The sequence below is a fragment of the Vidua chalybeata genome, chromosome 7 (assembly GCF_026979565.1).
Source record: "Vidua chalybeata isolate OUT-0048 chromosome 7, bVidCha1 merged haplotype, whole genome shotgun sequence".
NCBI lineage: Eukaryota > Metazoa > Chordata > Aves > Passeriformes > Viduidae > Vidua > Vidua chalybeata.
In genome coordinates, this window is record NC_071536.1 from 31212895 (window position 1) to 31233968 (window position 21074).

Genomic DNA, 21074 nt, shown 5'->3' on the forward strand with positions numbered 1-21074 from the left:
AAAGGTAACATCATATGTGGGAGGATCTGCAAAAAACTAGAAATACCATGCAGAAATGGGTTTACTACAAATGCTTCTTATTATTCAGGAATAATTAGAAGCTTTAAGATTCACCTACATTGGGGAATTCTATCCATCCTTTCACAACCATAATCTTAAACCAATGCTTAATTTAGTGATAGTATGTTAGAATTTCCAAATGAAGATGTTTTCAAATTCATACACTCAGCTTGGCTACTTCAATCTGGAGAGCACAAATAAAATTTCAAGATATCATCACAGTAGACATTCCAGACAAGAATTGTTTTTTTTAATTATTATTTAGAAAAAAAAGAAAAATAAAATTAATTATACCAAGTCCAACATTTTGTTTATGGGATCCTTTTAAAATTGCTCTTATTTTCATTAAATGTACATTTAAATTGTTAGGACGATATTTTAAGTGAAAGATTGCACCTAAAGAGAACTCCATGTTCTTTTGTCTTGGTTTTTAATTTATGAATCTTGGATCTTCTTTTTACATTTTCCATTATTTTGTGGTTGAATAAGCATCAGCAGCGTGCTCCTGAGTGACTGGGATCTCTGACAACTTTACATATTCTGTACAGTCATGGTTAAGATCCCTGTGGGTTTAATTAATGTGTTTGATTTGTAGGGTGGGCAGTACAGTGCCTGATATTGCAAAAAAGTAGAACGCTGAATCACTGAAATGTTCTTCATATTTTCATCTCCTATTTGCCTGTTTCACCACCCTGCCCCTGCTCATTGCAGACAATAAAACACTGTAAAACTGGACAGCTGGATGCAGGGAAGGAAGCTGCAATATTTTCACTTTTTCTCCCTTCCTGTCAAAATGGCTGGATTCCCAAAGGGGAGATTGCTATGTCCAGGGACATGACAAATCATTCTTCAATCAGGAATGAAGTGAGAGCCTACATAAGACATTTTAAGTATGAATCAGTCTAATAACTTACATAAGGAATGGAAGGGAGAAAAAATGAATTCCTGCTGTAAATGACAAGCACATTTCAAATACAAGGGTCCCTGCATGTTTGTTAAAGAAAGATAAACCAAGTTTCCAGCTACAGAAGGGGATTTGGTGGGACTCTGCTTTGTAGCAACACAATGGAAATAATCCCAAAAATAAAGGGAAAATCTTATAGGTTTCTCTTGCATTCATTGCATGATTCACTCAGAAGTCACCCTTGGGGGTAGAGGGAGACACACCAAACACAGGGAGATGCACCAAACACAAGTCTTCCCCCTTCACATCCTACCAAAAACCTAGTTTTGAGTTTGAAAAGGGTTTTATTTTAGCTCTGTGTACCATGACTGATTTGACCTTCAGAAAAACCTGAAATAAATCAGATAATCAATAAACTGATGCTACCTACATGAACTTCTGCAGTTGTAATTACACAGTATTTCTCTCTTGGTATGAAGGAATTCTGAGGAAGCATGACTGCAAAATCATAAAGATCTTAGGCTGCACACTTCAGGATATTGTATAATCTTCAATCAAATGCAAATTCCTGATTTATATATTGTATCAGCTTATTTAATTTAAATAATTATAAGTAAGAGACATGAAATGTTATTGGTATAGAATAATTCTGCAAGCATGTTCCACACATACATAAAGATCCTAAACTTTTATTCTGTACTCCTTAAATTCTTCCAACCCTTGCATATGGATTATTGATCCTGTACACTTTTAGACAGGAGAACATTCAAAAGTAACAAGATTTTTTGCTTCAGCTGTTATATGGAACTGAGAAATGTGTCTTCCTCTCTGTGTAAGCAGCTATTATAAACATGTCATGAGTAATATTTGAAGGTTGAGGAGGAAAATATGTATAAATGGACAAAAATTCTGCAGGTGATTTTGCACTGTAGTGAACTTTCCAAAGTTACTATATTGGCCAAAAGAGCCCCAAAATGGCTTCAGAGTGAGTCAGCTGTTCCAGCTGTAGCCATCTTTACCTAATCCTGACTGCACTTCTGCTGGTCTAGATCTTTAGATCCTAATTTTTGCCAGAGTACTATGCATAGTAGCTTTTTTAGCCTATTTAATACTGACTTTTCTTGAACCAAATGCCAAGAGCAGCTCTAGAAAACCCACTGACAATTAGCTCAGAATACCAGTTTTTACTGCATCCACTGAATCAGTAAGAGCTAGGGAGTATAATGAGAAGAAGACAAAGCTGCAGACAGACAGAAGAGAAATGAAGAGCATATTTTAGGGCTTCTCTGAAAGATTGTGCCTTGTTGACACTTCTCTAAACAATATATATCATTTTTATATGCTATGCCCATGAGAAGTGGGAGAGAGTCACAAATAAAAATAGACCTTCAGGACTAAGAGAGTACTTTATACCATAAGCTTGTCATTCATGAAGATGTAGTCAACACTGTTTGATTACTTATACATATTACTTCATTTTAAGGTTTTATTATGTCTTCCAAGAATTTTCATGAAGCTTGTAATTGAATTCCTTCTTGTGCCAAGCTATTTTTATTTATTGATTTTATAAGCAAAATCAATACAAAATATTCTCCTTTAGAATTTTACATTCGCTATTCCAAGGCAAGAGAGCAAAAGGAAAAGCAGATACTGTGCATCAGTGCATTAAGAACATCTTATACTGTTAAAATTACTGTGCTTCTCCAGGTTTTAGTTGCCATATGTGGAACTAGAGATACCATATTTAAGCAAGAAGCAGGAAATGAAAAGAGAAAAAAGAAACCACCCTGATCAATCTTACAGCACTTTGCAGTAACACTTCCTGGAAGCGGCAGTAATTCCTGATAACCCAGGAGAGAGCAGCAGGGGAATTAGGCAGGAGCACAAGGCAGGGCACCCTTTGTGGCGACATCCACAAAGGATGGGGGTCAGTCCCTGCCTCTCCTCAGCAGGGGACAGTGTGGCTGTGACACTGAACCTCCCAGTGCTCCCAGTGCCTGGCCACAAGGCTCTGCCCAGCACAGCCACAGCCCTGCTGCCAAGGGCAGCCACTCACAAACCTCAGAGAGCAGCAGAGTGGCATATATGGTAGAGGTCACCCTTGACCAGAGAGAACAAAAATCTTGTCATGATCCCTTTGCATTCCTGCTCCATTCACTGCCTGCCAAGTACATTCTTGTAGTTCACGTCTACACTAAAGAGCAGGACTCACAACTACACTTTCCAGCAACTGATTTTTTCCGTTTATTCCAAAGCAGAGATTGGATACCAACTTGTATTGATGCCTCAGGTTTTAGCTTTTATATTTTTCAGATTCTGTGCTGCTTTAGTGTGTAGTTCTGAGCTTCATATTAGGGGATGGTGAGCTCTCTTCACAGAGCAGGGAGACAAAACAATTCCTTCTCTAGCTGGGAACCAAGGACAAATGATCCAAATTTCAGGCCCAAGAGCACAAACAATGTGGGCTGAAGAGAGAAAAACAAGAGGATGGGACTTCATAATCTAAAGCTGTAATTGGACAATTAACTCCAATATGCAAATGGAGCAGAACTTATAAAAGTGAGAGACCTCATGACTGGTCATCCATTTTGTGACCATTTTGGTTCATCTTGGGTGTAGCCCTGGCTGGGCTCTTGTGCTGCCCAAGGTGGATCCATTGAGGCCTTTTAATAAATCCCTACTTCATTCTTTAGCTCTGTCCAGCTTCTGTTCTAGGTCAGCCTTCACAAGGCATCAGTAAGAGAAACAAACCACGGTATCAGAGAAACAGAACAGCTCTCAGAATACAAACAGTACACCAAAACCATGACATAAATGTATTCTTAAACCACTTTGGAATTTGTTATTGGAAGACACTGTGGTACATAAAATCTTTACTAGTGATTAAGTATTTAGAATGAGATGAGACTCCTCCTAATTCTCCTCATATCTCTACATGAAATTCTGCTTATCCAAGGTAAGATCTAGATAACACTTTTCTGTGTCTCCTTATGGATACACCCTGCACTGTCTACAATAAAGTGTGTTGCTGAGTAAGCTTTGATTTCAAACTTATTTCATCTGCTTAGATATCTTTGTACATTTTGAGTCTATTGACTGGATTCAACTCACCCTAATACAGTCACTTTTATCCACTACCAAAACCTGAGATGGAGGAGAAAAAACCCTAAGTACAGATTTCACACTATTATTTTTGTTTCATTTAAGCTACTGACACCTTTCCCTTGACTAACACAATCATGTTGAAAAGATGGAGAAATTTTTTGTCTGAAATTTCCAAGAAGTTAGAGATCCTCTTCTTTGTAAGTGGTAACAGTGGGACAGAGCAGGAACTCACTGAACCAGAGCTCCATAAAATTTATTCCACTATCAGAAAAGTTTTCTTACAAACACTTCTTTGTTAACTCACTTTGATGCTGAGTGGTTCTGGGTGATTAAAATTTTACAGTACATGTTTTAAGGGAAAAAAAAAAAAACAGAAAAAAGGAAAGGTAATAGATTATAGATGAATGGCACAGAGATGGACAAGTGTGTTTTGTGTAGGACTGAAAATAAATGAATGCAAGTAATTTGAAAATAGAAAGTCATCAGGGAGAAATACATCAAATTGAAAGATCAAAGGGATCAAATGTAATCAGACATAGAAACATTTTCATATGTCACATGGTCCACCTACTTAATAATACAGAATTGGTCCTCTTCCATTACTATTTTCCTCCTTTGCACTATGTTCACTTTGGTTCTGAAACTATTCAACAATCAGCTTATACTTTTAAAAACTCGAAGTCTTTTTATTTTTTTTTTTTTAATCTCTGGAACAGCTACCATAAGTACTGAGTAATGAGGAGACCCCTCTTCTATCAAATGCATCCCACTTCTCTCAAACCCCAGACTTTCACACACAGACTGTTTAAGATTTCCCCTCCAGCTGCACAGGTTGCAGCTTCTGCTCTGCCACTGGAAGACTGACCCTGAACTGCAGGTTATCACTTTTGACTTATTCTTCTACCTTATAGTTTATTTCATTTCTTTGTTCTAATGTCAACACTGTCCTTTAGCATATAATGGCCTGCCTTGCCTCATCCTTTTATAAAACAAACCAAGCATTTTTAGCTCTTCTTATGCGACAGCACATCAATCTCCCCAGATCTTTTCAAGGTCTTCTTCCTCACTTCTTGAGCAAAGGCAAGAAAAATTGCTGAGAGAATTAAAAAAAAATCATGAAAAGTCTGAGATACCCAATGGAGATTAACTGTCAGAAGAAAGACACATTAACACAGATATCCTGACTACTGCTTCTGCACCCTCCTGTGCAAGGCCATGTCAACTCACTTTCCAATCTCCTGGCAAATTGATTTACTGCAGGTGTGTGCAAAGGCCTTAAAGTAATCTGTCTTTCCCACCTTAAGATACTTTCATACAACTTCTTAAAAATTATGGAAAAATATTTCTTGTTTTGCCCATTATTGCTATTAGAGCAAACCCATATAGTTTTGTCATTTAATATACAAAGAAAAAAATGCAAGGCCAAGGTTATTCAAGACAAGTGAGTTGCTCTTATGCATGCAGAAAGTGAGCTGGCAAAGCATCTTATCCCCCAAAAAATAAAATATTAAGTTAAGGATGTAATTTTTTACATAAGATAACACTTCCAAAATAATAGCTTCTTGTTTAACTGTGTTCTTCCTTTGGCATGTTAGAATTTATGTCTTGTAAGGATAAAACAGAAAAAAATCATCATGTAAATAAGTGAAACATGTCAGAAACAAATCTCTGAGAATCTATTAATTTACAGTGCATTCTATATATCTCCCTCAGCTAACAATAGCAAAAAATCATTATTTCCAAACTATTTTATGTGAAGGATTAGTGTGTCACTACCATGAGATTTCACAGAACCACAGAATTGTTCAGGCTGCAGTAAGATCACTGAGCCCAAGCATTAACCCAGCACTGTCACTAAACCATGTCCCAAGTGAAGTGACACATCTACACAACCTATAAATACCTCCAGGGATGGTGACTCAGCCTGTTCACACCAGACTGAGCAGAATTCACTGAACTTACCTATTTGCTGTGAGACATTACCACCAAAATGAGGCTAAAACAAAGGTTTTCAGTGACCACCCATGATCCCCCACAATTAACGACATGTCACCTGAAGATCTACTTCCAGCAAAGTCCTCCACAGAAAATTCTTTTGGAGAAGTTAAGAGTATACCCCTCTGAACACGAGTTTTTTCCACAGTTGGACCAAATAACTATCAAAAGTTTTTTATAAATATATATATATATATTCAGGCGTACTTTCATGAAATATTTTCAGGTTAGAGTAATAAAGTGGAAAGTACAACAGAGATGAAATTTGATAGGCCATTTGTGTAGTAAACTACATCTCCACAGCTCTTTAATCAATGTCCTGAACCAATTACCACTCATTATTCTTGATGCATTGTAAGAGAACACATGACCATATATCACTCTCAATGATCATAATGTTTTATGCTAATTTAATAGGCTACCATATATAACACCTCAAGGTTAAAAAGTCTCAAACATTTTTGAGAGACATATAGCTCAGGAACTGACTTCCATTTCCTTTATTTCAGTAAATATATATATTGATAGATATGCTATCCACTATCCATTTGGAGTACTTTATCAGACATAAAAGAGTGGAAGTGAGGACCAAATTTAGCTGCCAGCATTTTTCATCTACTGCATTAATTTTTCACTCTGAATATTATTTCAGCTCATTTCTATACATGGGAACATGTATACATTTTTGTAGCCCCAGACTTTTTTGATGGCCCATGCCAGTGGCAAGAACTTTATAGGAACTGGGATGAACTGGGCTACCTTTCCAGCCCGTGACACACAGCAGCACTTGGCAGGAGTGAGACCATCTGGCCAGCTCATAGAACTGTGCTCCACCAGGCATTATATCCAGTTTGGGTCATTTAACACCTCTGAGCTTTAGATACAACCAGCAAAATCAGCACAGGAGCTCTGCAATCAGCTATCTGCTCACTTTTAATGCTTCCTAAGCACGATCCAGTCTCACTCTGTAGCCAAATCACAAGGAACTGCAGAGAGACTGTGTGTTCTGAATTCCCATTTTTCTTGGCTGAAACACACGAAAGATGCTTACAACTGACTTATCTATAAAACTATCAAATATAAGAGAAGCAATAATGAAAGCAGATATTACTAACTGTGGTAAGAGGCAAAATAATAAAGTAGGCTGGTGATGGATTAAGTGAGGACTTTTTGAGATCAAGAAACATATTTGAAAAGGGAACTTTGTCTCTTTGGGATGGAGAAGAAACAAAAAGGAAAATTAAATGCGTAAGAGAGTGCATAATATTATCTGGGAGGGCATAGGATTAGGCAAGTTAAAGTCTCACAAACACTAAATGAAGTAGAAAAAACAGAGGCAAGAATAGAAAAGCTAGAGAAGTGGAAAAAGAGAAAGAAGCAGGGGTGAGATTTCTCAGTTAACTTGGTATTTTTTAATGTGCACATGGAAGTATACACAGAAAACACAGCAAGAATTTGGGAATGCTTCCTGACAGAACATAACACCAAACCCCTAGGATAAATGTAAGAACCTGCAAGCTTCAGACTATTAAGAGACAGAGTAAAAGGAAGAGTTAAGAATGGCATATCAGTGGATATCAGTAATGGGAAAGAGAGTGGGAGAGAAGAGCAATCTGCTCCTCACTGTGACCTCTGCTGATTCTGTGGTTTTCCCCATTCATTTGCTTGTCACATTTTCAAGTTCTAAAATCGCATTTCACTGTAAGGTTGCAAGAATTACTGGAACACTAATATAAGCAAAACCACCCAAATAGACAGACTTTCTCTGAATATTCAAAACAGTTAATGATGTTCTTCTATTTTTGGAACACTATACAAATAGGACATAAATTGCAATGAGCTACCATAACTTTAATACCAAGCTCATATTTAGATTTTTACTTTCCTAGCAGTGTTCACTGTATGATGCATTTAATTTCATCTGAGATACTGAAAAAAGAAATTACAGCATTGCCAAACCAGATGGCTGCTCTAATGAATACCACAGCTGAGAGTCACAGTGAAAATCCACTCATGAGAAATACTATCAATATACAAATTTCCTTTCTCAACTTTATATCTGCTCTTTTGGGGAGGAGAGGACTGATTTTTACATGCCTCAAGGTGTTGGAAACCAAACTTCAAATTAAATTGCTGCATTTTTATTTTATGTGTATATATATTAGCTTAATTGTTTTTAAGTTTCCTATGTGGAAGCCTTATCAACCACCCACTCCAAATGCTCCTAATCTTTTAGCAAAATGAAGAATTAAGCCTAATAATACACTGCAAAATAGCCCAGTGTTTTTTGAATCCTTCAATTGAGCCTTTTATAGTATTAAATATTTTAATAAAATTTATATATATATATAAAATATATTTATAGTAATATAAATACTGGTGACAGTGAAAAACCTGAAGCACATGAAAAAAAGAACCATTATCTCAAAAATAAGACATCTAAGGTTTGTAACATTTATACAAAAGCCTTGCTTAATTTCAAGATACAAGATTTGATTACAGAAAAATTAAATTGGAAAATAGCCATATACTCCCCATAAAAACAAGTACCACTTTCAATTTGCTAATTTAAATCTAACTACAGTTTATTTACATTATTTCAGGTAAGTTCTTCAACCATTATGGCAACCTGAGCCTCTGTGGTAGAATTCCAGGTTAACAAAACACAACATTTTCCAAAAAAGGACTCTTCACCTTTGACCAGCATCCACAGAAATGACAAATATAAACCTCAGAGCAAAGGGTTGAGACCTATACAGTAAATTAAACTATTTATGCAGTCCACTCTCTGAAAGAAGCCTCCAAAAAAAGGTTACATTAATACCAATGATCTGCCCTGAACCTGAAGGACATTTTGATGAGCTAAAAGCACATTTAACACCATGCCCTTTAAGATCTTCATTATGCTGCTGTACTAAAACTTCCACTGCTATTAGTGTTGCTGACTCAAGAAGACACAGGAGACTAAAATAAAGTAGCACTGGCATCATGTGCTAGAGAGACACAAAGTTACTTCTGCCAGCTTCATTTTCTGTATCTTCCCAAGGATTGAAACACAAAGAGTTAAGGGAAACTAGAATTGGACTCCGTGATCCTCAGGGGTCCCTTCCAGCTCAGGATATTCTGTGGAATAGCTTGATGCACCTTTACAGCACAAGGTCTACAAGACACCAGTAAGGACTAGAGTTCATTGCAGCTGCAAGCTATCTAAATGTATAAACAAATAAACCATCAAGAGGTACAACAGCTTGTGCTACTAATTGACAGGGCATAAAAACAAGAACAGCTTTTCCACAGGCAAACCTATCCCAGGCTAATCTAATCATAGGTACAGACTCTTCCTCCTACCTCTCCTCCAAGACAAGTTTAGAAAAAGGTGGTATTTTTCAGGAATAAACTATGCAAATTCATAAATCCTCCAATCAGAGCATAAATGGGAGTTCAAGCTGTTGAGCAGACTTTGTTAGATCTCAGTTTCAGACCCAGCCATCCCCAGGGGGTAGTGGAGAGACAAGGGATTATCACAGGTCAGGCTGAGGTTCAGAAGTGCTTTGTACTGAGCACGAGTTACTGATTTCCTCTGCTCTGAGAGCTTGGCCAGCACAGCTGGTGGAGATCACAGAAGGAATCAAAGGCCAGGTTCACCTTCTACTCCTGGAACATAAGCCCCAAGGAGAGAAGAGCTGATGCAAGCAGGAGTAGTACCACTCCAAGCACAGCTCCCCAGGAGGGAGGAGGAGCAGAGGAACAAACTGGCTCAATCTGCCAGATCAGTCCGTGTCTCACAAACGGGACAGGACCCTGACTGGCTGCAGACTTAGGATTTATTATCTGTCTGTATCATACAAGCAAAAAGCAAGACACAGGAAAATAGCAACATCCATGCAACTCCAGATCAGAGACAAGATGGCAGCCCATGCAAAGCCTTTTTCTACATATTCTTTGAACCAACAGCATAAAAGGTGTAAAGTTATTATACTCTAACCAATTAGAAAAGGACCCACGTGGGTTTAACATTAACAAAAGGACTTCTTTGAACCTCAAACAATACACAATAATTCATTATTTAAGATGGAAACTTTTTCTATCTTTGCAAAGCATATATCTAGGACTTTTCACACCTTGAGCTATCAATAAGTTCTTGTTCTTTCTTGTTCTTTATGATAAATATAAATGTATTCACTTGGTTCTTAACTTCCTAGCTTCCCATGAGAAGGTTTAGAAATTTCCCAGACTTTCTCAGCTTTGGAAAGTGTCTTTACCTTTTTATATTCCTACAGCTCAACACTCCCCTCTGCAGCCTCCTAAACCTGTTAAACACAGCACATTCACATGTGTCAGATCAAACAGCACAGGAAGGGCCAGAAGAGAAACCACGGGCAGACAAAGTTGACAGCAACAAGAACTTGAATCAACTCTTGTCTCAGCATCCACAGAAAGCAGATGAAGGTCACATTCAGAAAGCTTTCCACTGGAAGAAAACAGTTTTAAAATATCTTTAAGATAATGACAGTGAAGATGGCAATTAGAACCACTGTGAGCTGACAGTGCATCAGGGCCAAGTGAACTGCACTCAATCTGCTACAGAAAATACCAGTGACATTAGCAAGCAGCCAGAAGTCTCTGTCACATTGTCCCTAAAGAGAAGGAACACCATGAGAAACAAGTTGACTTGATCTTCACAAAGTTATAAACAAACTACAGACCCAAAGGCCAACTCACAGCACAGATGAGCTGCTGCAAACATTGATAATCCTCTACAAGATCCTGCTGAAAATCCTGTGCCTCATTCATTGTCCACATGGCTGATGCTGTCACACTATGGAGATGACTTTATTACATTTGTGTGACAGGTAGACAAGGGCTAATCCAAAAGTCCATTTTAAAGACACTGAAAAAAGTTCCATCAACTTTAATTGCATTTTCATCAAGTTCAGAAGTGATAAGCACTTGAAGAGCCTGCTAGATAATAATAGCTACTTGAATATAAAGTTAATGATATTTCCTGTGCAGTGAAAGTGTAAGATTGTGGAAGGAAATTAAAATCTGATGTGCTTGCACCGGTTCTCTGAAGTGTGACAAGCACCTCTGGAGTGCCCATGGCACCTTGTAGGTTCTCGATCCTTTTTGGAAGGATCTTGACATTTGGGAACAGCAGACATTCTCCATGGGACAGTTTTTAAACAAGTTTGCTCATGTTTTGGACCATTTACCTTTGTTACAAGTACTGATACTTGAACTTTTTGTCTTTAAGTGACTAATTTTTTTCCAGAATAGTGCCAGGATTTTAAGACGTCAACACACTTGGGTTTTTTCTGCTTATGAAAAACATGCAAACAAAAAAGGCTAACACTTCACCCCTGCTGACAAAGTTTGAGTTAAAGCACAATACATGATTTATCTTGTTCAAGACTAAAAATATTTACTAACTATGTCATAGTTACACCTTCAGATTGTGTATTTTATTCTTCTGACCAGGAACCTGCTGTTCAGAATTAAAAATAAGCTGCAATTCATAAGATCACACTATGATTTTTTGAGTTACATTTTTCCCCCAACTTATTTTAAGTAAAATTTAATTATTATTCAATGTGCACTGCTGATAGAGACAGAATTATGCAGAATAATTGAAAAGCATATTTAGTTTTTTCTCCTCTCACATTTTAGAATAATTGGTTTCCAGATTTGGCCAGCCTGTTTGATACTTAATCATAACAAAAAGTGATTGTGAACCTTCAGTCAAAGATTAGTCTTTCCCTTTTTCTGATTTTCCTAATTTTTGCAGCAGAAAAGTATTTCAGGATTTCTTCCAACCAAACATGATTGATACAGTAAGAACTGTCTCTGTTCATGTGTCTAGAGCAGCAAACGATGAGATTTCTGATGTACAGAAAGACAAGGGAATGCCTGGAGATTACAAATCTAATCTTAATAAAAGTATAAACAAAATTATTGACAATGGTTTAAGGAATATTTACATATTATTTGAAACGTTATAAAACTGAACATTTGGGTAGATATTTGACATTTTTTTCCTTCTTGGAAGCTGTTCCAAAATATAACGTTTGCTTGTTTGTTTTTTTTTTTAAAGTTGAGAATCTTTATCTCAAGGGGGATCACTCCTGGTGTGATGGTGCTGACTCACAAACTCAGGCACAGTGAAAGGATCTCAGGAAGCCATCAGCTCAACTCCCTCAACAGAGCAGGATCAGCACTGAATCCAGACCACGGGGCCCAGGGCTTGATCCAACCCTGAAAGTGCACAGCTTCTCTGGGCAAAGTCTAATTAGGCTTGATTGTATTTAACAACTGAAATGAGAACTGCAGATTACATTTGGGAGTTTTGGTTTCAAGACAGCATCACTGACAGAGTTCAGACAAAAGATGTATGAGAGCACAGACAAGACTGGAGAAGCATTACCCTTTTAGCTTTGTATATGCTGCTACTTTGGATTGTTATTTAAATTCTAGGATATTTTAAACAAATGTTCAGTTGTTATTTACTTAAATATAAGCATATCTATGTATATTTAAATACATTCTTATGGATCATCCTTGCTCTGTGCCTGGAAGTGTTTAAGGCCAGGTTGGATGGGGCCTGAGCACCTGGGCTACTGGGAGGCGTCCCTGGCCATGGCAGGGGTTGGAGTGAGCGGATCTTCAGGGTTCCTTTCTACCCAAAACATGATTCTGTGAGACATTTAACATGTGAAAACCACCATGGCTCCTTTACAAAGACATTTGGTTCAGTTTTTCTAAAAATACTAGTAAAAATAAACTCTACTGTTAGGGTGACTAACTCGTCAGTGAATATTGTGGAATGATTCTGCCTCTTAATTGCCATTAAAAGTCAAAACCAAAATATTTTAAAAGAAGACAACTCTGGGTTTCTAGACCGTGCTTAAGTATTCTATTTCATATGTCAATACATCTGAAAAGATTCTTTAGCAGACGTTTTTAAGGAAAAAAAACCCAACAACCAGAAACTCACTAAGTCATCCCTACTTTGTAAATCTAATTCATAACACTGCAGCCAAAGAAAGATGTTAATTGCTATTGGTATAAAATTCATGACCACTGACAATATGTACTATTTTGGCAGCAAGACTAAAATTCTGAATGTGTGATCAATGACAATTTTAAGATTAAGTGACCATTTGGGATTACATTCATCAATACTAATGGTATCTTATTTAAAAGCTTAATGAGAAAGCTATAATGCATATCACATTTCTCAGTAGGATACATTATTATTGAATTTTAGAGAGATGCTATTATGGAAAATTAAACAAAAGCAAAAAAAACCCATTGTTCAAAATGGATTTTTTAAGTGTATTGAACACATGAACTGGACTGCAGGCATTTGCTTAGAGGACTATTCTTTAGGTAATTCCATCTTGCTTATTTGCAGTGCATATGAAAAGAGTGTGTCTAAGTTAGACCTGAAATTAGTCACTATAGAACATGAGGATATCTACATCAGAAAAAACATACATGGCATTTTCAGTAAAATGTTTTAACATAATGAGAGTCAGACCCATGAAGTGATTTTGCTCTTCAGAAGTATTTATATTCACAGTATTTGATGTGAGCCAGCTCTTTGAGAAATCAATATGAGTAGCAGTTGAAGTAGCAATGATTCATGCTCAGGGTAAAACCTGTCAAAACTGAAAGATGTAGAAAATATTCTTTTAGTCCATATTCTTTTGGTAGAGAGGAAGGGAATTATTTTTTAGGAGCACAGAATACAGAACTGCTAAAAACAAGTGGGTGCACCAGTTGAGTCTAGTTTGTGGTGAACTCTGGCAGATTTCAATCCAAACTAAAGCTCTGTTCAGCTTTTCCAGCCTTTAACAGCTTCTAACACAGTCCCCAATTAGGACCCCCAACAGTCCTTGTCCTGTTCTTTGTTCAGGCTGCCCTTGTTTGTCTTTCTTTTATTAAAACAACCTCTTGTTTCTTTTTTTTTTTCCATCCACCACTGTTGAGGAAGACTTGTTATCACATATTTTGATTTTAAAGAAATAATTTCTACCCCATCTTCTAAAAACCCCCAAACATTACATTACCAGTGTATAACTGGCTTTCAGCTGTATACTATTTCCAGCACATAGAAGAGACATATGGAATTAAAAACATAACAACAGAGAAAACCCCAACACCTTTTAAACACTGGGTTTTTCTGTCAGTGGGCTGTGACAGACAAACTCTTCACCTACAATGGACATTTCTGGGTTATTTCTGCACATTATCCATGCACAAGAGAGGAACAGAGAGGATATGATTGTTGCCAGTTTCACAGCAGAAGGCAGAACTTGTGCTTTATAGAATAAATTGTCCATAGATTAGGGGAACTGCTGACTTAAATAGTGCAATATTGCCTGTTTCTATAGCATTAGCACAGTGGGATTCCAGTCCCCATGGATTATTATGGGATGTAGGAATACAACCACTCTGAAAATCAGAGTTATGTTATGTTAAGACTGAGTTTCTAAGCTGCTGGATCTCAGAAACTCAGCTGGACACCACCTAGGTCTTCCTGAAATAACAGTATTCATACTTGATAGGAATGACAATACTATTGAAAATACTTTTTCTGTCAATAAACATTTTCTTTGAAAAGTTAAATGCCTTCATTTTTATTGAACAACAGCAAAGTACAATCTTCTTTTTCAATACTGGCTTTGAACAAGAACCTGAAAAATGAATTCTGATTTTTCAACTCTGGCAACTCTGAACAATGGAAAAAAGCCATCTTCTATCTCATTTAGAATTATTTATTTTGCTTACTTCTAAAACCTGAGGTTGAGCAGCAATCCTGTAAATAGAAACGGAACAGAAAAACTCAGTAAGTTACTTGAAAAGCAGCAGCACCTTGCCTCATGTGGTTTATTAGGAAAAGTTATCTATTTTTTTTTAACTGCTACACTAGGCTGAACTTGCATATATGACTCAACATATCCCTTATGAAAAACAGGAAGTGGATGCATAAGGATTGGTATGTGACAAGAGATAGTTACCTTATTAGATGTAAAGAAACAGTGGAAGCATCCAAATAGTACTCCAGTTTCCCATCTTTTTAGTTTATGTTTTTATTTTTAGAGGAAGAAATTGTGACAGTTCCAGCCCTGTCCTGTAGGACACCACAGTAACACCCTGTCAGAGAGCCTCCCCAACATCCCAGCACAAATACACCAATAATTTTTACTCAGTATTGCAGATATATGCAGATCTTCCACGTACAACTCTGCTACTTCTAGTAAGTGGTGAGGCAGTGACCTGTCTGACAGACTGAATGCAAGCACTTAAAGGACTACAACTCAGCAGGAATGAAAGGTGAAGTCTGTTTTTCAGATAAATACAAAACATCAATGTTCACGATTCTCACCATAAAACAGACTCTGTTTTCCCCATCATCCATTTATGGGTGCTGGTGGCTATTTCATTTTACCACATAATTTAGATAAAATCCTGGATAGAAGTGGGACACTGTATTCACATGAATACCCACTCCTAAGGGATAATTCATGATAGTAGGTGGTGTCATAAAATTAATTTTGTCAGATTTTACTACAAAGCACTACAAAGATTTTACTACAAGGCAAAGACCTTGGCTTTTTATATTTAAAATACCTTGCTTATTTCTGGAGCTCTATAAAGTCAAATATATGAAAAAGAAGAGCACTATGCCAAGACAACCTACAGCCCTGTTATATTACCAGACTCTGTCCATCTAAAACTTCAACTCAAAGTAAAACAACAGCCTTGAAAAGGCAAAAATTTGCGCAGCCTACTTCCAAAAATTGCTCAATATCGGATCTTTTAAGCACCCAGTTTTCTCATACCTAAGAGACAAATACAATATATCACAAAAAACTATTTGCAAGAAATAAGCTCAGATTTTGGGGGTGGATTTCTCTTAAAAATCCCTTCCTATTTTTTTTTTTCTTGCTGCCCTAAAGCTGATAAAAATTGATCTTTGGTGTTCTTAACAAGAGATAAAGATGAATGGGAAAGTCAAGTCAGGATCAGACTTTTATTTACGATCTTGTAAGTTCACAACTGTGCACATGCATGGTTTCCTTCTGGACTCATCTCAAAATGAACAAATGAGAGATGAAAGATTACCCCGAGGACCTGCAGAAATACACATGAAAAACAGGTTTATCTAAAGAAACATGCATTTCTGGAGGAAAAAGGTGATAGCATGAATTTTATATCAGATCTTTACTTCATAGAGAGTGCTACATAAAATATTGTTGGCCAGATCACTGCTGGTTTAAAGTCTTTTGTTAGTCCTTTGTATGAAATAATCTTGTTGAGAAAATGCTGTTTCCATGTGCTAGGTGACAGATTTCATTTCATCTTTGTTGTGTGTTTCCAACCCTTGGCTGGTACTGCAGATAATGCTCCTCATAGCCAGATTTCCACAAGCACTGGCTAAACTATCTTGAAAACACCTGCACGTGTTAAAACCAGTGTTGTGATTAAAAATAAGACATAGTGCCAGGTAGTTTCTTTACCTCTTAACTTTTTCAGAACAAAAATCCACAAATAAATTTCACTGACCCAGAGGTTTACTTACAACTGAGCATTTAGTTTCCACCTGCTTGTAAGAAAGATAATCTTCTAATGCAGAACACATAATCATAATTTAAGACTTCAGTGAGTTCTTCCCCTCACGGATTCTCCTAATTTGCAGACAAAATGCTGAAGATCCTTTCAGTGCACTTGAGTAAGTCAGTATCAGAGGCAATCTCTAAAAGCTTGATGAGAATGTCACTTGTTTGTCCTTCATTTGCTGTAGACCATGGTCAGTACTCCCTGTCATTATCCTCTAAAAACAGATATTATAGCAGCAAATGGATGACAGGCATCGGCACACAGCAGAAAGTAACTTGGGGGTTCTTTACTTCAAATGCTATGTTGGAATCCTGTCTTTAATACAGTAAACTGAAAATATTCAGATACACTTTTGAACTATTTCTACTAGATGAATGACATTTAGATCTAAAATTATTTTTCTCCTTCCTTTCTTAAGAGTATTGGGTTATTCTTCACCCTGATCTTACCATAAGAAGTGTTAAAATCTATTTCTTTTAAGCTAAACATATTGTTTTATTAAAATTTTCTAGCTAAAAAAGATTACAATTTGAAGTCCTAATTCAGGAAAATATTTCCTTTTTAAGACAGTATTTAGATGCTCATGCTTCTAAACTAGAGCTGAACTTTAATCTGTTTTTAAGCACATTTCTGAACCAAGAGCTAAAAACATTCACACATAATTATCTTGTACTGAAAACAGAAGATGATGCCTTATTAATAGAAAAGAGAATAAAGTAGGAAAAATTCCTGAAGCTTAGCATTTAAAAGGGCTTTGAAAGCAGGAAAAAGGAAAGAACAGTTTGTTTGTAGGAGAGAAAAAATAATCACAAGGATTTCATCACATGAGGAACGAGAGGAAATGATCTCATCTACTTCTTCATTTGCTCTTCTGTGGCAAATTATGCTCTAGCAAGAGCACTGGGAGAATATGGCCGTAATGTCTGAGCAAAAAACTCATTAATATCTGGAATAAAGCTTATTTTCATTTCATGTGGAGTCCAGGGACAAGTTGCAACAGTCTGCTGAGGGATGTGATACCAAGTTAACACCAAAGTTTCCTAATGGTAAAAGAATTTCTTAGGACCTTAATTGTCACTCCTGCAAATTCACTGCCCCATTCCTTACCATTAATACAAGAACAGAGTGTCTGATTTCCATTTCCTTATCGAAACTATAAATCAGATTTTGGTAGTTGTGAATTGTACCACCAGAAGAGTGAGAAAAGTTTAAAATACCATTTTAACACAGTCCTTATTGAAAGCAATAGTGAAATAATCTTTCCTCTTGAAATCTCTACTGGCTTAGATATGCTGTCACCCAGAGTGTCATATTCTTTGCTCACACCTTGACAATCTTCAAAGGAAAATCAAAAAGATACAGCCCTGCAAAACTGTCCCCTCCCTGCATACAATAGGTACAATAGTTTCCCTAGTGCTGTCTTCCCACTGTCCCAGAAGAATGAGGATGGCCTGACATCCAGCAAGGATGTCTGAGCTCATCCCCCAAATTAGTTTCTATTTCCGATCTGCTGCCTTCCACATCGAGACTTTTTCAGCGACGCCAACCAACAGAAAGACCATGTACACTGCAGTTGAGCCATGGAAGCTTTGGAAAGTCAGAAACCTTGAAAAAAAATTGGTGAAAAGCAATCCAGGAGTGTGGAGATTGATGGAGTACTGCAGCAAAGAACACACAGAAAGGACTTCTACAAGCACCACAGCCTTGTGTTCCAAGAGGAAACACCACACAGCCCCAGGGCTCGTGTTCTGTGACCTGCTGGGAAGGAGGTGGAGGGAGCCTGACATCCAGAAATCAATGAACAACACCTCCAATTCCTTAGCAAAAGAGCTTTCTTCCATAATCTTTCCATAGAGCTCTACCAAACCAGCTGCTATGCCACATGAAATGGTTTTCCTCCTTGTATTAAGCGTAATTTAAATGATCCAGTTATTACTTTTGTATTCAAAGATGGCTTATTTTCATGCAGATTTATGTTTCGTTATGCATAGAAGATATTCTTAATTGTGCTGAAACAACTGCAAATTTAATTAAAGTTTGCCATTCCAAGCGTAAAATAAAGAAAATGCTGACAACAGTAAAATAAATACTCAACTATTTAATTTAACATTTATTTTTAATCCAAACATCAAAATAACCTTGTTTCTAATTACAATTTCATGACAAAATGTCTTGAAGAAGTATTTGTCTCTATTTCTCTCCAATCTGCTAAGCTGAAACACACTAGCTTATTTATAAAACTGTTGATTAATAAATCTGTTCCAGCTGTATTACTGTATGTTATGAAGAACACAGATTGATGTATGTAAACAACCATTATAATTTTAAAAATCTAAAGTCATCACAGTCTTCAAAAGCAGAAATCCCATCAAATACATTGCAGGACAATTATACACCTAAATCTTAACAAAGAAGGAAAAATAAGGAACACACATAGCTAGTAAGGTCCAGAGATCTGTGGCAATTTTTAGCAGATGGAGAGATCTACTAAATACTTATAAGTTACCTGTGGTTCCTTCAACTGGGTGTTAATAAACTCAGACATGTGCTGTAACTTTGACAATAAGGAAATCCTCAATTTCATAAAAAGTTACGTTCACAAGAGGCACGAAGAAAGAATCTAGCCTGGTTCTACTGAAACTAATTGGAAACTCTCCAATTAAGTCATGCTGCTTAGTATTGATTTTAATTTTATAGTCAATAAATTTAATAAGTTATACTTAGCAGCTGGGGAAAAAGAAAGGTAGACAGGCAGATTTCCCCTTATCCAGATGCAATAAGTCTGGCTCTGACTGAGAAAAAAACTTCCTAAACCACAAGAATTATGAACACTAATTTAACCCTTGATGTAATTCAGAAGTACTAGTTGAGAAGAAATATACAGGCTTTGTATGCCTTTTCTCCAACAGATTTGGAGGAAACAAAAAGTGCCTACCAGTCTAACAAATATCCCAAAAGTCAGAAAATTTGGAGGAAGAAATAAAAGACTTTCCCCAGTTATTCACAATAACATTTTTTGCAGTGTCTGAAAAAATTGTCTTACACGATTTTTGGTGCTTCTTCCTTCCACCTTAAGCAACACATTCAGGAACTAAGGTATTTTTTACATCTGAGTGACAACAGCCAGCTATTATGAGTTTTAGGACCACCACTTGTAGAAGACACAACACTCACAGTATGTTTCTGGTTTGAAAGCCACAAGCTCAGCTGGAGCAGTCTAAGTGACACAAGCCTCATCCAAAGGCACCACAAACTGCTGGCCAAGCCCTGTTCATTTCTCATTTTAATTACTTCTTGTCAACATAGTTGAGCAAAGAAAACCTCTAGATGGAAAATATAAATGCTGGAAACCTCTTTCCTCTATGTAACTTCACTGTGAAAGGATGGAAATGTTTCTTTTTGCAACAAAACCAAGACTGAGATACAGAAAGAGGGTTCTACTGCAAACTGATAGAATCAGCATTCACTGAGAGCTCTGTGCATGTCACTGGACCATCTTTATCATGGGGCAGAGATTAATCCCTGATGTTAACACATTTAGATGTAATAAAGTGTGACAGATACTTACATAAGTTTTCCTTATTTATCTTTATCAGTTATATATGTTACCAGGAAAATCTCAAACAAAGGGGAAAAAAGCCATCCAAAATCAAAAATTCAACAGAACAAATGAGGAATTTAAGTCAGTACGAGGCATTATTAAACTTTTTCACAAAATAAGAAGCAATCAAGAAGGGAAATAGCAAGGAGCATGTATTTTTGAGATGGGAATAAAACTGTAATTCTTCACCAAAAAAAACAGTGAACTGAACAACAGCAGCTCTTTCCTATTGATATATGTATATTGTAAGGAAAACCTGATCTGGAATCCAGCAGAACTGGTAGATGAAAACCCTATTTGGATGTAATACCAAGTTAACAAATCACTTTGTATCAACATTGTTAGAACAAACAAAACAACCCAAACTTATTCAAGTAACCATTGAGTTCATCAACCCAAAACTATTCTTTCATGAAGAGCAGTTCATATTTTAGTAGCACTTTTTACACAAGCACCGATATACACAGAGGAAATTCATAAAGCTTTTTTTTTCTTTCCTTTCTGTGTTACAAGATTTATTTTAGAATACTCTACATGGTATTATTGATCAAAACTCTTTTTGACAATGTAATAGCCTCCAAAACCTCTAAATACTGTAAGAAACAAAGAATACACTGCGTTATACAGGCTTCCAGACTTTCACACTTCAGACTCCTGAAGCCAACAATAAAAATTTCATTACATGAATCAGCCTAGACCTTTTGTTTTGTATAGTCCATAAATTACCAGTGCAGCTGTTTAAAACGGAAGGAATATCAAAAGATAGGATTGAACATAAACAGGCAG

At 36.7% G+C, this 21074-nt stretch overlaps 1 protein-coding gene across 2 annotated transcripts in view; it reads right to left on the minus strand.

Moving 5' to 3' along the window:
• Nucleotides 1–21074, minus strand: part of DPP10 (dipeptidyl peptidase like 10) — a 440873-nt gene that overhangs the window by 94972 nt on the left and 324827 nt on the right. The gene's annotated exons all lie outside the window — the stretch shown is intronic.